The sequence below is a fragment of the Macaca nemestrina genome, chromosome 19 (assembly GCF_043159975.1).
Source record: "Macaca nemestrina isolate mMacNem1 chromosome 19, mMacNem.hap1, whole genome shotgun sequence".
NCBI lineage: Eukaryota > Metazoa > Chordata > Mammalia > Primates > Cercopithecidae > Macaca > Macaca nemestrina.
Window position 1 is genome coordinate 21,663,112 of NC_092143.1, and position 14,264 is coordinate 21,677,375.

The 14,264-nt window shown below is 47.1% G+C and overlaps 1 protein-coding gene across 14 annotated transcripts in view; it reads right to left on the bottom strand.

Annotated features, from left to right (window-relative positions):
* Positions 1 to 10,285, bottom strand: part of LOC105477054 (zinc finger protein 532) — a 128,689-nt gene extending 118,404 nt beyond the window's left edge. For 2 of the 14 annotated variants that reach the window (XM_024791363.2, XM_011733387.3), the window contains exons 1-2: positions 10,042 to 10,285; positions 7,467 to 7,576 (exon numbers count right to left, since the gene is read on the bottom strand). The gene's annotated coding sequence lies outside the window, so the exon portion shown is untranslated. Of the gene's footprint in view, positions 1 to 7,466; positions 7,577 to 7,660; positions 7,744 to 8,063; positions 8,440 to 8,520; positions 8,720 to 9,297; positions 9,496 to 10,041 lie in introns of those variants that run through there. The other 12 variants (XM_024791373.2, XM_024791371.2, XM_024791366.2 and 9 more) reach the window with 10 other exon arrangements.
* Between the last annotated feature and the right edge of the window lie 3,979 nt (positions 10,286 to 14,264).

Here is a 14,264-nt window from a genome sequence, read left to right on the forward strand (position 1 = left end):
GAGAAGGTAATGATGAACTCTGTCTTGGGCTAGAACTATAGTGCTGGCTTCCAGTTCTAAACCTGCTATTGGCTACCTGATAGCCCCATCCTCCAATGTCGGCCCCCTGTAGAAAATGAGATAACTACAAATGTGTGAAGTACTTCCAGCTATGGGGTCCTTTACAACAGAGGGCTTTGAATTTTCCAACCTTATTAGGTTTTTCAATGATCTAATTCTTGCTATTCAAATCCCTAGAAAGAATTTCTTCCTCACAAAAGAAAAATGATAAAATCAATACCCATTACTAGCCCCGGGAGTCAGCCTTGGGGAAAGGAGGAGTTTGTGTCCCAAAATGCAAAGGCTGATGGTAAGAAAACAGTTCAAGAACCACAACACCCTGATTTTATCTTTAGGTCTCCCCGGATCACTCAAGATGTCTAAAAGCTCTAATTATGTAAAGCTGTAATAATAACTGACTGAAAACAGAAGAATACAAAATCTGCATTTGGGGCCCCTGAAGACCATCCTTAAAGAGTGATCCTTCGTAAGGAATATGTGAGACAGCTAAAAAAGCCGCTCTGTGTCTAAAAATTACTTATTTCAGTCTCCAGATTTAAACAGAATTTGCTCTCCCTCATTATAAAACAGCCAGAATTTAGAACTTCCTGCCGTAGAAGATGATTCAAAGAATTCTTTAAACTGTGTTTATTTATTGCTGGAACAAAAGATTCTTCTCGGCACCACTTTCAATTTGCTTTGATTTTCTCAGCCTTTTCAAATACATAAAACAAATACATCTTTCTAGCCCTTCTCCCTTCTAATCTGTATCCTCACCCCAGTACCCAATAAAATAAGTCTTTTCAACATGCTATTTCTAGAGCTGTCTCTGGTGCAAATACAGATGCTCTGCTCTCTGTGCTGACTACAATCAGGAAAATCTGGCTAAATACAAATGCCTTGAATGTATCTCAAACTTCTCCACTGCATATTCTCACTCTGGCAGTCATCAGCTATCACCTCCAACGTGAACGGCGTCAGTGTCTTCGCCGTTTAGCACCTGCTGTGCCCTCTATGGGCACCTCCTGGCCTCCACACCCTGAAATAGCTTCCATGCTCACCCCTCAGTCCACCAACTGTGCTCCCTCAAGGCAGAACAGCACAGTGAGAAGGAGCATGTTTCAAATCCTGTTTCCACTTCCACTTACGAGCTGGGAGGGTCTCTGTCTGTTTCCCCACTGGTACCACAGGGATAAGCATGTACAGCTCCTCTCATCATTTCGGTATCAAATGAGGTAACATAACAGTTGGTGCAGTGGTGCATGCCTGTGCCAAGTGCCAAGTGCCAGCTACTTGGCTACTTGGGAGGCCGAGGCAGGAGGATCCCTTGAGCCCAGGAGCTCAAGTCCAGCTAGTTTGAGTTCAATCTGGGCAACATAGCAGGACGCCATCTCTAAGAAAAGGTTTAAAAATCATTAAAAAAAAAAAAAAAAGGGATAACAGACATAAAGTGCCATCACCTACTGCAGCATCTGCAGGTTTTAGCTACTGGTATCATTTTCTACCTTCCTGGGAATCTTCTGCCCTCCAACTTGCTAAAGCATACATTCTAAGTTCTTCAGCCACCCTTGCCGCTTCTTTTATGGTTTTTACTACATAAGCCATTTTCTTAGGGGACCCAAACCCAGCCCCTTTTAAAACACCTTTCTTCTATCCTCTCTACTGTATGCTCATTACTACCAATCTTGACCTCCAGCCCAAGCAACCCTCCTAAATTCCAGGCTCACAGAGCCGGAGGCAACTGAAACTCACTATCTCAAAACTGAACTCACTATCTCAAGTCCCTCCACCTCCACTCTTCCAAATCTATTCTGCCTTCGGAATTTGCTATCTCAAAGACAGGAACACCCAGTCTCCAAGCAGTCCCCAGACAGCCATCTAAGAGGCAGCCTTACTCCTCCAATCAGGGACTACCTGGCCCCCTGAAGCAGCCCCCACCTACCACTCCATCCCCACAAACAACACCTGGGATGAAAGGCCTCATCCTTTCTCTCCTGGATTGCTGGTTCCCTCTTTGGTCTCCCTACCTCCAGCCTGTACGGCCGCTATTCCATCCTCCATGGGGCTGCCACAGGACCTTTGTAACGAAAGGTCTGTCTTTCCTGCCTATACAGAAGTCCACCCTCAAGGGACTGCACCAAAAGGCCTCATCAGGTGGCCCTCAACTGCCTTCCAGCTCCATCCCCTGGCACGCCCACACCCCACTCAAAACACCAAGCTCTCCCCAGGCCTTTCCACGTGTGCTGCATGGACTTACATGCTCTCCCAGGCTCTGCCTGCCTCACATATTCCTACTACTGGTCTTTCACAGCTCCTCTGTGGACGCTTGGCATGAGATGGCCTATTCACATTCCTATCATAGCTTCTGGGGGCTCCTTCCACTAGATTTTTCTCCCTGGGGCCCTTTTCCCTCTGCACTCCCTGTGCTTAGCACAATGCTCAGTGCTTAAACACTCAGTAAGCGTCTGTTAAATGGCAAGGCAATCCCCAGGTTAACATCATGTCCCACTTCTTGGGCTCCCCTCCCTCCTCTGTACCACCATTACCTTTGTCGGTTCTTCCCACTCCCGAAAGCTATTTTATCCTTAAAAAAAAAAAAAAAAAAAAAAAAAAAAATTGGGCTGGGCACAGTGGCTCACGCCTGTAATCCCAGTACTTTGGGAGGCTGAGGCGAGCAGATCACAAGGTCAGGCGTTCGAGACCAGCCTAACCAACATGGTGAAACCCTGTCTCTACTAAAATTACAAAAAATTAGCCGGGCATGGTGGCGCTCACCTGTAATCCCAGCTACTCAGGAGACTGAGGCAGGAGAATCGCTTGAACCTGGGAGACAGAGGTTGCAGTGAGCCGAGATCACGCTACTAAACTCCAGCCTGGGCAATAAAGCAAGATTCCATCTCACAAACAAAAAAAGAAAAAAAACCAAATCTTCCAAACAAATCTTCCAAAATCTCCCCTCTTCACTGCTTTCTTTTTTTTTTTTTTTTTTTTTTTTTGAGACGGAGTCTCACGCTGTTGCCCAGGCTGGAGTGCAGTGGCGCGATCTCGGCTCACTGCAAGCTCCGCCTCCTGGGTTCACGCCATTCTCCTGCCTCAGCCTCCGGAGTAGCTAGGACTACAGGCGCCCGCCACCGCGCCCGGCTAACTTTTTGTATTTTTAGTAGAGACGGGGTTTCACTGTGGTCTCGATCTCCTGACCTTGTGATCCGCCCGCCTCGGCCTCCCAAAGTGCTGGGATTACAGGCTTGAGCCACCGCGCCCGGCCTCTTCACTGCTTTCACTGAATATTGCTTAAACATTTTCCGTTCCTAAAAACACATAAAAGCTGAAAAACTTCAAATATTAATAATAAAATGACAACAATACTTTGGCAGTCCATAAATCAAATTATAATTCAGAAGTTGTTTACACACAACTAAGATTTCAACAAAGATCTTTGGTATCACTTTCCAAAATTTCAATTCTATTCTTGTTTTGTGTGTTATTGAACCTGAACGTAAAAATTAGATTGCCAAATGTTTCCGAAGAGATTAAAAATAATTGCTGCAGGAAATAAAGAATATTTTACCACTTGCAGTTTTTTGTTTCCACTTTTGGCTAATTCTGATTAGTTCAGGGTTATAAAGCATGTCATCCCATTAGAGAGTGTTCTATTATCGTGATCATCTCTCGTGTGTCTTCAGACAATGTTCACTATGATCTCTTTCTCTGGGAGTCTTAACTGCAGCTGTCAAGGCTAGATCTTTTTTGTGAGTTACAATGAGTTGAATTTCCTTTCATTGAAACTTCTAACTCTTACGTATGTACCGTATGATCCCAGCCATCCCAATTCTAAGAACAGTCACGCAATACAAACCAACGTTTTGGTCAACAACGGCCCACGTACACACAGCGATCCCATAAGATTATAATACCGTATTTTTCCCGTACCCTTTATATGTTTAGATTGGTCAGAAACACAAAACAGTTACCATTGTGTTAAAATTGCCTACAGTATGCAGTACAGTAACATGCTGTATAGGTTTACAACGTAAGAGCAATGGGCTACACCATATAGCCTAGGTATACAGTAGGCTATAGTAGGCTACACCATCTAGGTTTGTGTAAGTACATTCTATGATGTTTGCACAATGACAAAACTGTCTAATGATACATTTCTCAGAATGTACCCCCGCATTAATCGACACGTGACTGCATTTAGCAAAAAAAGAAATAAAAACTTATGTTCACACAAAAACCTGTTCACACAAATGTTTACAGCAACTTTACTCACAATTACCAAAAACTGGAAACAACCCTAATGTCCTTCACCCAGCAAATGAATACGCTGTGGTACATCCATACAGCAGAATACTACTCAGCAATGACAAAGAACCAAGTATCGAAACACAGAGTGATATGGATGAATCTGAAACGCATCTTGCTATCTATCTGACATTCTGGGAAAGCCCAAGCTCTAGGAAGAGAGAACCATGTCCCTGTAGTGGGACGGTGGATGCCAGGGGTAGGAGAGGCTGGCTACAGAGGGGTGGCAAGAGGAAATGCTCTGGTGTGATCGGCCTGTTCTGCTTTGCCTGTGGTGGTGGATAAGTGACTCTATACATATGCCAAAACCCACAAAACTGTACACCACAGAGTAAATTTTACTGTACACAAATTTAAAAATTTTTTTAAGTTAATTATTTAACCATGACTTGGTTAAAGATCAGCCCTAAAATAAAATGAACACAAAGGTGTGTGTTTCCATAATGTTTATCAAGTCAGTAGTTCTTGTTCCAATGGTCCTGGGATTAGGAGTCAATCATGGGGAATGAAGGAGTCAGTTCCCTCGTACTGGCAACCTCTGCTCCAGGTGTGAACAGCCAGTTGGCGTTCTACCAAAGATACAGTAAAGGTTGTTCAAAGCCAACTGGAGAGCAACTGTATTGCACAGCAAAGTCCAAGAGAACATTTCAAGATCAGAAATAAATGGGAGATGGGACAACACAAACCCTAAAATTCTAACTCCTAGTCAAAGGCATCGGAAGATTCCACTGCCAAGTTGGCAACCTCCTTCCTAGACCTTCCTTCAAATGAGTCAAGGTGGGTGGGGGCAGGGAATCGCTGAGAGAAAAGAGCAGAAGAAAAAGAGAGTGTGTGTGCTCCTGAACCAGGTTGCGCTGAGAGTTCCAAACGCCCTGGCTCCAGTGTTCTTTAACATGGAAAAAATGACTCTGAATAGGCAAAGGATAAAAACAAGAAGGGTTCAACACCCAGTTACACTTTATTTCCAGTGTGCCCTCCTCAGCCAAACCCACACATTCCTGCTCCGGAGGGGATGGACCGTAGGTCATCCTTAGAGCCTCCTGCTACAGGCACTGCTGAGCAGGGGCTGGGCTCTGGGCTCCACAGTGACAGGAACTGCAGACACCGGGTCCCCCCTGGCTCTCCCAGGAAGGAACATGTCCTAGCTCATCCCGCACACTCACATCCACATTCCCCAGCCCAGAAGACTCTCCCCATCCAGGGAGGCCTGGGCCTGCTACATTGTTACACCTCAGCATGAGATCAACACCTGAGACAAGCTCCAATCCAAGATGAGCTCATGACTCCCGCCCCAGAGAACCAGCTCTCCAACCCTCAGCAGCATTTGCAGCTGGAAAGACTGGTCTAAATGCAAAAACAAATGCTATCTTCAGGAGACTTCAAGGGGGAGGGAGAGGAACAAAGCTGAGAACCACCAAGACAGAAAACCAGAACATTCCATGACACGCAATGCTCTATGAAGAGGTTTTTTTAAAAACATATTCGCAGTGTATAGCCGTGGCAAGGGTTTGGCTGTCAAAGTTAAATAAAAATCACTGACTCTCAAAAGACAAAAATGAAGGACTAAATGATAAAACAGCTTATTGTATTAAGCTAATTAAGGTTTATCATATTAGCCATCTGAGTTTTAGTTGCCATTAGAAATGCAGGAGCAGCACACCACGCAGCGTGGATTCAGATCTGCTTCGCAAGCATATTCCTGCCACACTCATCCACAGAACCTCTGGCAGTCAGAAATGATGGAGAATTGAAAACCAATTTTAGCACAGTGATTTGTAAAGAATTTTGTTCCATCATGTAAGCTATTTACTGGTATATCCGTCCGAGATTACATTTATCTCTATTAAATACTCCATGAAGTATCCTGAGCTAACCATGCACTCTTGTTTCCCTTTTGCCCGTTTTATCACACAGTGGATGTTCTGTAGCCAAATGAAAAACAGTTTAACAATAAAACCCTTGCATACTTGACGTCCTTCACTGCAGATATCCTGCCCACCAACTGCCAGCACACAACTTAACCAATTCCAAGATCCTCGGCATTGCTGAATAGCCCCTATTCTGCTGAACACGGAGAGGAACAAAATGCCCACTTCGAAGTAGGGGAAAATTTTATTTTCAATCATGTCTTCTATGGGCTCCTCTTGACTGTACTTTTACCCAAAACCAACAGAAAGGCAGGACCAGTTCTATCTGTTGTTGAGATCACACTGGATCCCATTCTGGAGCTCTGCTGGTTTCCTGTTTGGGGAAGTTGCACTTCTTTTCACAAGGAACCCAAGGCAAAATGTTGAGTGTTCCCCTGTAAGCCCCCTCAGCCTTTGTTCTTCACTTTGCTAGTCTCCTTACTCCTTCCTTCTCTCCTCTCCACTCCAACCTCTGGTTTTGGAGGGTGCATTAAAATCCCTGCTCAAACCTAACTGCGATCTTTAAAGGCATCAGACATTTTCTACCACCCATTCCAGTACAGCTTTGAGTTAACAGGCATCTTTTCACAGATGAAGCCAGACTACCCGGCTCCTCCTGGTATTGCATTAGTATTCCACATTAAACATATGCCACAAAGAATCCAATGGCGAACTCACCGTCAACAGCCCCCAAAATCAATAAAAGACATTCCACCACTTGACTCGGAGTGAAAAACCTTTCAGGTTAACACAAGAGAGCAAGGTAAAAGAAAGGTGATGAATGAACAAAAGGCAAATCTACCTTCAGACTCCTCAAATCCTAAAAAGGTGGCTAGGCTGCCTCGATTTGGTGAAGCCCTTCCTTTTCTTATAATCATCGGGAAAATGCCACATGTGTACTGCTTTCGTCTTATGCAAAACAGCACATTCTCCACAAGGCCCTGACGCCTACCATTCTCCACACTCGCTTCCTTCCAGGCCTGACTCTCCCAATTGCCCAGACACAGGCGATTTAATGAAGGCATTCAGATTTCGCCTTGATCGCAATACCATCATAAAGTCACTCTAATCCCATTAAACTGGGATAACATTAAGAGCATTTCTTCTCCACTCTGAACCCAATTTTATCTCCTGGGTAGCCATCCACGGTCCGTCTCTGTCTAAATGGATCTGCAAATAAATATTTAAATTCATGCTCAAAACAGCATATCTCACCTTGTGAACCTTGACCTTTTGGAAAGACTTTAGACCAATGTTCAGTTACTGTCACACGGCTGCATTCTCAGCAAATAGGAAAGGGTTAAAAGCAGCCCCAGTCAACAGGCCTACAAGGAAAAAAAAGACAGCATGTATGGCTCACAGCATCACTGGAATGCATTTATGCTCATTTCCTAGAACAATATTGTTACCTTTTGGCCTTCATAATAGTCAGAAGCATCCCCAACACCCTTTAGTAGCTTCTAAAAGAAAAAGCACAAAACAGAACATAACCCTGCAAGAGAAAAAAAGCATGCAAAGTAGCATTCTCCAGCAACAAACAAACTACCATTACAAACCCCTCAGTTCACTTTGGTTTTGTTTTGTTAAAAACACCAAGAAAGACAGAGAGAGACTGCATCAACCAAGTGTCCCCACCCTAGCAAGGCACATTTTTTTTTCTCTAATAAGGGTCATAAATCTCAGCTCCTTGTCCATCCCTTAAGCAAAAGAAAAAGGCAGGAAAAGCCCAAGGAATCTCAGACCCTGCAAACCTGCACCTTTTTTTTCCATCTTCTCTACCCAGAATCTTTTAGGGCTCCATTAGTCACGTACCAGTGCTGTGTGGTGTCTAAGTGTGCATTCACATACTGTGTAGGGATGGTACCTTCCTGCAAGCTCCTCTGCTTTTGGCTGCCATGAAGGGAGGAAGCTGCTATCCTACTGTAGTAGCTCAGTGACTGCATTGTGTTCAGGAGCTGATCTGCCTCAAACCAGTTTCAGCCGGTTCTGGTCACCCTACATAAAAAAGCTATGGCAACCCTCGCTGAGTTGCCAACAAGTCCCTGAAAATCATCAGCACAGGGGGGATCTCGCTGGGGGTTGCTCTTCCCTCTTAGGTCTTCCTGAGGAGGGGAAGGTCATCGTGTGTCCCCCCACCCCACGAGCACACAGCCTTGGAAATGCTCACCTCGCAAGCACCCCAGAGCCCCTCAGGGCCCATCCCCCCTCCCCTCCACCCCACAGCCCACCGCAGACACTGTTTCCCCCTCCTTCTCCTTCCCCCACTTACCTCCCACAACCTGGCTCAGATCTTTGTGTACGTGTGTGTCAGTGTGTGCTCTCTGTGTTGGTGGCTGACAAAGAGCCCCCAAGAAAGCGAGCTATGTGTGTCTGCTCACACGGGATGCGTCGGCTGCAGAGCCGGCCTGGCCTCCTAGCACAGTGGTGCTGGCTTGTTGACCAGGCTCCTCTCTGCTGTCACCCCCACCCCACCCAGCCCCCTCCTCCCTTCCGTCCCTCTCCTCTCTCTCCCAGCCCTGTCACCACCACCAGCAGCCCCCCAGTCTCCTCCTCCTCCTCCAACCTTCTCTTCTTTCAAGCACCTGGGGGGAGAAGTCCAAATCCCTTCACCTCGGGGGAAGAAAACTGGGGCTGTCTGGGGAGGGGGCGGGGGGCGAAGGCAGGGCCAGTGGGAGAGGGGGCACGGAGGCCTCTGGAAACGCATCTGTGCCCGGCCGGCGCCGGCGGGGGGAGTAGGAGAGCCACGCTCACGTGGCCCCCCTCTCGGAACCTGCGGGGCCTAGCCCGGGCGGCTCCTCCTCGGCCCCCCAAGCCAACTGGCGGGGCGCGAAGGCCGGCTGTCCCCAAGGCCAGGGTGGGACAGGCCACTGCGGGCAGGCCCAGGGGCCTGAGCCTCACGCGCTCACCCCGCCGCAGGAGTGGGCACGAGGGGCCGCGCCCCGCCTCTGCCCGGCGCCCACCCGCGCCCCGGCGTCCGGCTGCCCTGCGCCCCTCGCTCGCCCCGGCCGCCCCCCGCCGCCCCGCACCCCCAGAGGCGCACACCCACCCCCTTCCCGGGGTTGGCCTTCGCGGCGGTCAAGCCTGGGCGTCTGGGCCGCAGCTCGGATGACCTTTGTTCAGCGCGGCGCCGCCGGCGGCTGCTGCTGTGGCTGCTGCTGCTGTCGTCGGAGCGGCGGCGGCGGCGGCGGCGGCTTCCATGTTACGGGCGTGTCATCTGCGTTCCCGCTGCCGGGGTCTGTGTGTGCGTGTGCGGTGGAGCGGCCTCGCCGCCGCCGCCGCCTCCCGGGCTCCCCGGCCGCCGCCGCCGCCGCCGGGCCTCGCCGAGCGCCCGGCCCGGGCCCCGCGCCTCCCCGGGCACCGCGCTCTAGGCCGCGCGGCGGCGGCGGCGGCCGGCCCGCCACGCCGGGGCCTACGGCTGGGGGTGCGGGCCCGGGCGGCGGCGGCGGCGGCTCGGCCCGGGCGGCGAGCGAACAAAAGGGAGCGCGGGCGAGGGGGAGGGGGCGGCCGGTGGGGGAAGGGAGGCTCCTGGAGCCGGGCGGCGGCAGCGCGAAGCCCCGCGGCCGGCGGGCGCCGACGCCCGGCCGCTGCGGAGCCCGGAGTCCGGCGGCGGCGAGAAAGCGCCCCGCGGACCTGCCAAGTCTCGCCCATACGGGGCCGCCGGCTCGCGGCTTCGCCCCGGGAGCGGAGCGGGGTGGTGGGGCTGGTGAGGGGGCGCAGGGAGGGCTGCTTTTTTCCAACGACATTGCGGGCTCTCACCCAGTCCTTTCCGTGGCCCCAAGCCGCGACTTACTCGAGTGGAAGGAAGCAAGGCCTCGCCAAAGATGGTTGAAAAGACCGTGAGCCTCTACCCAGGATCTTGAAGCCAAGGTGGTGTTTTGTTCTCCTCGTAATGGTGGCAAATAAGTAAGAAGAGAGCACGCTATCTTCAGACAAATTAAATCTGAAATTCTCCCTGGAGGTGGAAGAAGGGGCTCTCCTCTGGTTAGTTAGTGGTTTGGAGCCCTTTTCCCCTTCAACTGAGCCACAAAAGAATGGAAGACACCCCCTGGGGTGGGGAGAAAGCCCTGGTGTAAAAGACACACGTTTGCTTTCAGAGAAAAAGCCACTGGGGCCAGATTGAAACATGGCATGTTCAGTTCATGTAGGTTTTTTTTTTTTCCCCCTTAATGGGGGAATGATATTGAGTAAACAAGATGTAATAGCTAGGTCTTTAAATTCTAGAAGGGAGACGGTGTACAAATGTAACAAGCACATATTGTACATACAGCAGGTGGTCATAGCCTACGGAACACAAAAAGATACATATGTAAGCCTGCTAAAGGTCACGGAGGTGTATAATCGTGACCCATGCAAGGGCGAGAGACGATAGATTTCCATTCCAGATGAGGTATGCTGTTCTCCCAGCCCCGTGTCCTGGTTCCTTTATTGTTCACAGACGTGCACTCCATTGAAAGGTTTTTAAAACCAGACAGAAACCCCCAAGTCAAGCTAATGGTGCTGACACTAGAAATAGGACAAAATGGAAGGATCTGAAAAAATGTCACCATAACCTCTTAAAAAGGTTCACTCCTGTTTGATCGGAATCTGAAAACACAAAACAACACTCAAGTAGCAGTGATGACTCCAAGCATAAGAAGCATTTCTGTTTCATTTTAAATTGGATTGATTGGTTAGTATTTGCGAAGTGTGCTGAAAAGTTTTAAAAATCTCAGTATACCTCTCTACTGCGTTAACTTCCATTGAGGACGCCATTGTTCTCTGTGATGGGAGCACTGTATGATGTAAATTGCAAGTAGCATTTTTGCTATTTAAGACTTTTCATGTAAATGACCCGAATTATTGTCTCACAGAAGAGTCGTTGGTCTTTAATTTCAAACAGCAAATTGTTTGGAATTGCACATAAATTGGAATACATATTTGCATATTTACACACGTTTAAAAAGACCTATGTAATCTGCAAATTTTGCCAGTCACAGCATCCCATTTATCAGCATTACAAGATGATGAAATTGAAACCCTTGTCTTCTTTTGGCCTGAAAACGGTGCCAGTACTCTGTGGGTTGGGTTTCAACTTTACCTGGGCTTGATTTCATTTGAAAGGGAGCCCTTTTTCTTCTCCCAAAGATGGGCCTTTATTAATATGCATGTAAAAACCGTATGTGCATTGAAGAGTACACTAGGACCTGCTAATTTGAAATCTTGACATGCTACACAGTTTACAATATATGGAATTTAATAATGTACATACCATGGTAAATTCTAGGTTTCATGGATTTGGGATATTTGTTTACTTAAAATACTCTCTTGCCCCTCCCCCATTCCTTTCTCTTAAGAGTTGAAATGACAGCAAAGCAGCCTTTGAATGGTTACAAGAGTTGTACTACCAAAACTAAAGTCTGAAATGCTTATCATAAAGAGCCTTCAGCTATACAACTACTTCGTGGCTTCATCGTGCCAAATACTTTTTTGAGCAGGGCTTTGTACAAAGCCTAGTGATTTAGCCAGAGCCTCGGCTGGAAGATATTTGGTCTAGAAGCACAATTGATCATTTGCACAGATGGCAACAAATAATATTGCATCTGCTTTTAAATATCATAAACAAAAAGTAAAAGATACTTTATTGCAAGTTATCTCAGTTCTATTTTTATAAAGGATTTCAGAGAAACCCCTTTGCCAGGTAAACCAATAGTTAAGAGCAAAGCACCCGTCTTAGTCCATTTTGCAAAATCATTAAATTTCACAGCTGAAAAGACAGCATTTTAGTCTGGGTTTTTTTGTTTGTTTGTTTTAAAAAGCGGACACTACCCATCTTCCAAAAACACAATACAAAAAGGTTCATTCTATTATTCTACATATATAAGGCTCTCTTGTGCACCTCTCTGCTTTGAGCAACAATAGAACCAGTCACTTGACTGCAAGAATGAAATAAAACTATCATTTGAGTGCAGTCGATAAGGAAGGGCAGAACAAAGAAATCATATGATTCTTATGCCAAATAGAAACTAAAGGAATTCCAAACCCTTTGGGATTTTGTTGTTGCTGTTTTTATTGCTAACTCTCAAAGTCTTGGCTTTTCCTCCAATCAGTGTATTGCAAAATCCTAGCTTTTTTTCTTTAATCTTTTGTGGCTGGAAGCCGGCTTTGCAGAAGCATGTAAATATCATCATACTTTCCCTCCAAATGCCCTTATGAAATTAGGAAATTCGTATGTTAGGTAGAGCACACAAAAGGTGGGTTCCTGGAGGGAAAGTAGAAGGAAAAAAGGAAACGCCTTTTCTTTATCTCACCACCCAGAGGCCCTGCGGAACTAACTACGCCTAAACCGAGCAGTCTCATGCCTTGAACTACACATTTTTAGCTCGAAACCAAGCTACACCTAGGAGTTTATAGAGATATTAATAGGTTAAATGTGTTAGCTTCTTTTTAAAGAAATTATGACACTGTTCAATCCTAGCATCATAATTTAAAGATTTGTAGCAGGGTAGCCAGCAAAGAAAAAGGACAAAAAAAAAAAAAAATCTACCTTTTCCTTTTAAGAACATCAAAATATGGATAGAATCAGGTTTTTTTATATTCAAAAACATACCCTTGAAAGAAATCATAACCAAGTCTAAATTATTAGTAGCCTGCCAGAAATAGCCTGTAGAGGATTCCCCTTATCCTTTGCTAGAGATTTCATGAATAGATTTCTGTGGCAAAACCACCTCTCCTTTTCTGGACCTCAGTTTGGAAATGCCTGCAAAGGCCATTCACCGACAGACCCCAAGCAGGTGGGGGTTGGGCTCAGCATTGGGCATTATTTAGGAGGCCCCTAGATATTTGAATGACCTCCTAGGTCCTGGCTACTGGATGAATCCACTAATCCTTACCTCCTGCTGTCTCTTTAGGCGTAAATGCTGGAAAGCTGGCCTTGTCCAAGGAAAGAGTTGAGAAGGGTAGGGACAGAAGAAAGTGGGTAGTTTCTATGAGCCCTCCTTTCAGGAGTCAAAGGAGAGCCAGAAGTATGGGGATTCGGATCCTGGTAAAGATTCATCTGCAGAGGCCGGGCGCGGTGGCTCAAGCCTGTAATCCCAGCACTTTGGGAGGCCGAGATGGGCGGATCACGAGGTCAGGAAATCGAGACCATCCTGGCTAACACGGTGAAACCCCGTCTCTACTAAAAAAAAAAAAAAATACAAAAAAACTAGCCGGGCGAGGTGGCGGGCGCCTGTAGTCCCAGCTACTCGGGAGGCTGAGGCAGGAGAATGGCGTAAACCCGGGAGGCGGAGCTTGCAGTGAGCTGAGATCCGGCCACTGCACTCCAGCCTGGGCGACAGAGCGAGACTCTGTCTCAAAAAAAAAAAAAAAAAAAAAAAAAAAAAAAGGTTCATCTGCAGAAACTGGGCCAAAGGAGAAATCTGTAGAGAACTTTATAAGATTTCCTAACCCTTTGTAACTTTTTTGTATTACATCTGGGCTTCCTTAAAAGAAACTTGTGTTCGGGTTTGTTCTCTACTCTCTAAGTCTTAGAGGAGGAGAAGAGAAAGAAGGACCTAGGAAGGTATCTGAGAAAGGAAAAGGCTTAATCCTTTGAGGGCCTACCTGAAGGAGAAGGGAACACACAGGAAATGGAGACCCAGTTCCTCCTGAGAAGGAATATCACTGGTCTCCTGCAGTGTGGACACTACCTGAGCACTATGCATGCACTAATATTGACTTCATCTTCCCATCCTGCCCTCATCATCCCTGCCATCCCCACCACTTGGCACAATGCTTTGAACATCCCATAACTGACATTAATCATCAGTGAACTAAGGAATGGATAATGAACCCAGAGGCACCTGAAAGTAAATATATCCCCAATTAAACCTAAGCTTTTTTGCTATTGTAGTGGATACAGTAGTGTTTTGTCTAGGTTCTCTCTTCAGGGTGTACACCCCCATCCCCTAACTGCTAAGAATATTGGCTGCTGACTACTCACAGCTGAGTCCCTCACTGCAAATTGCTTTGGCCACTGTCTTGTGACAGTTCTTG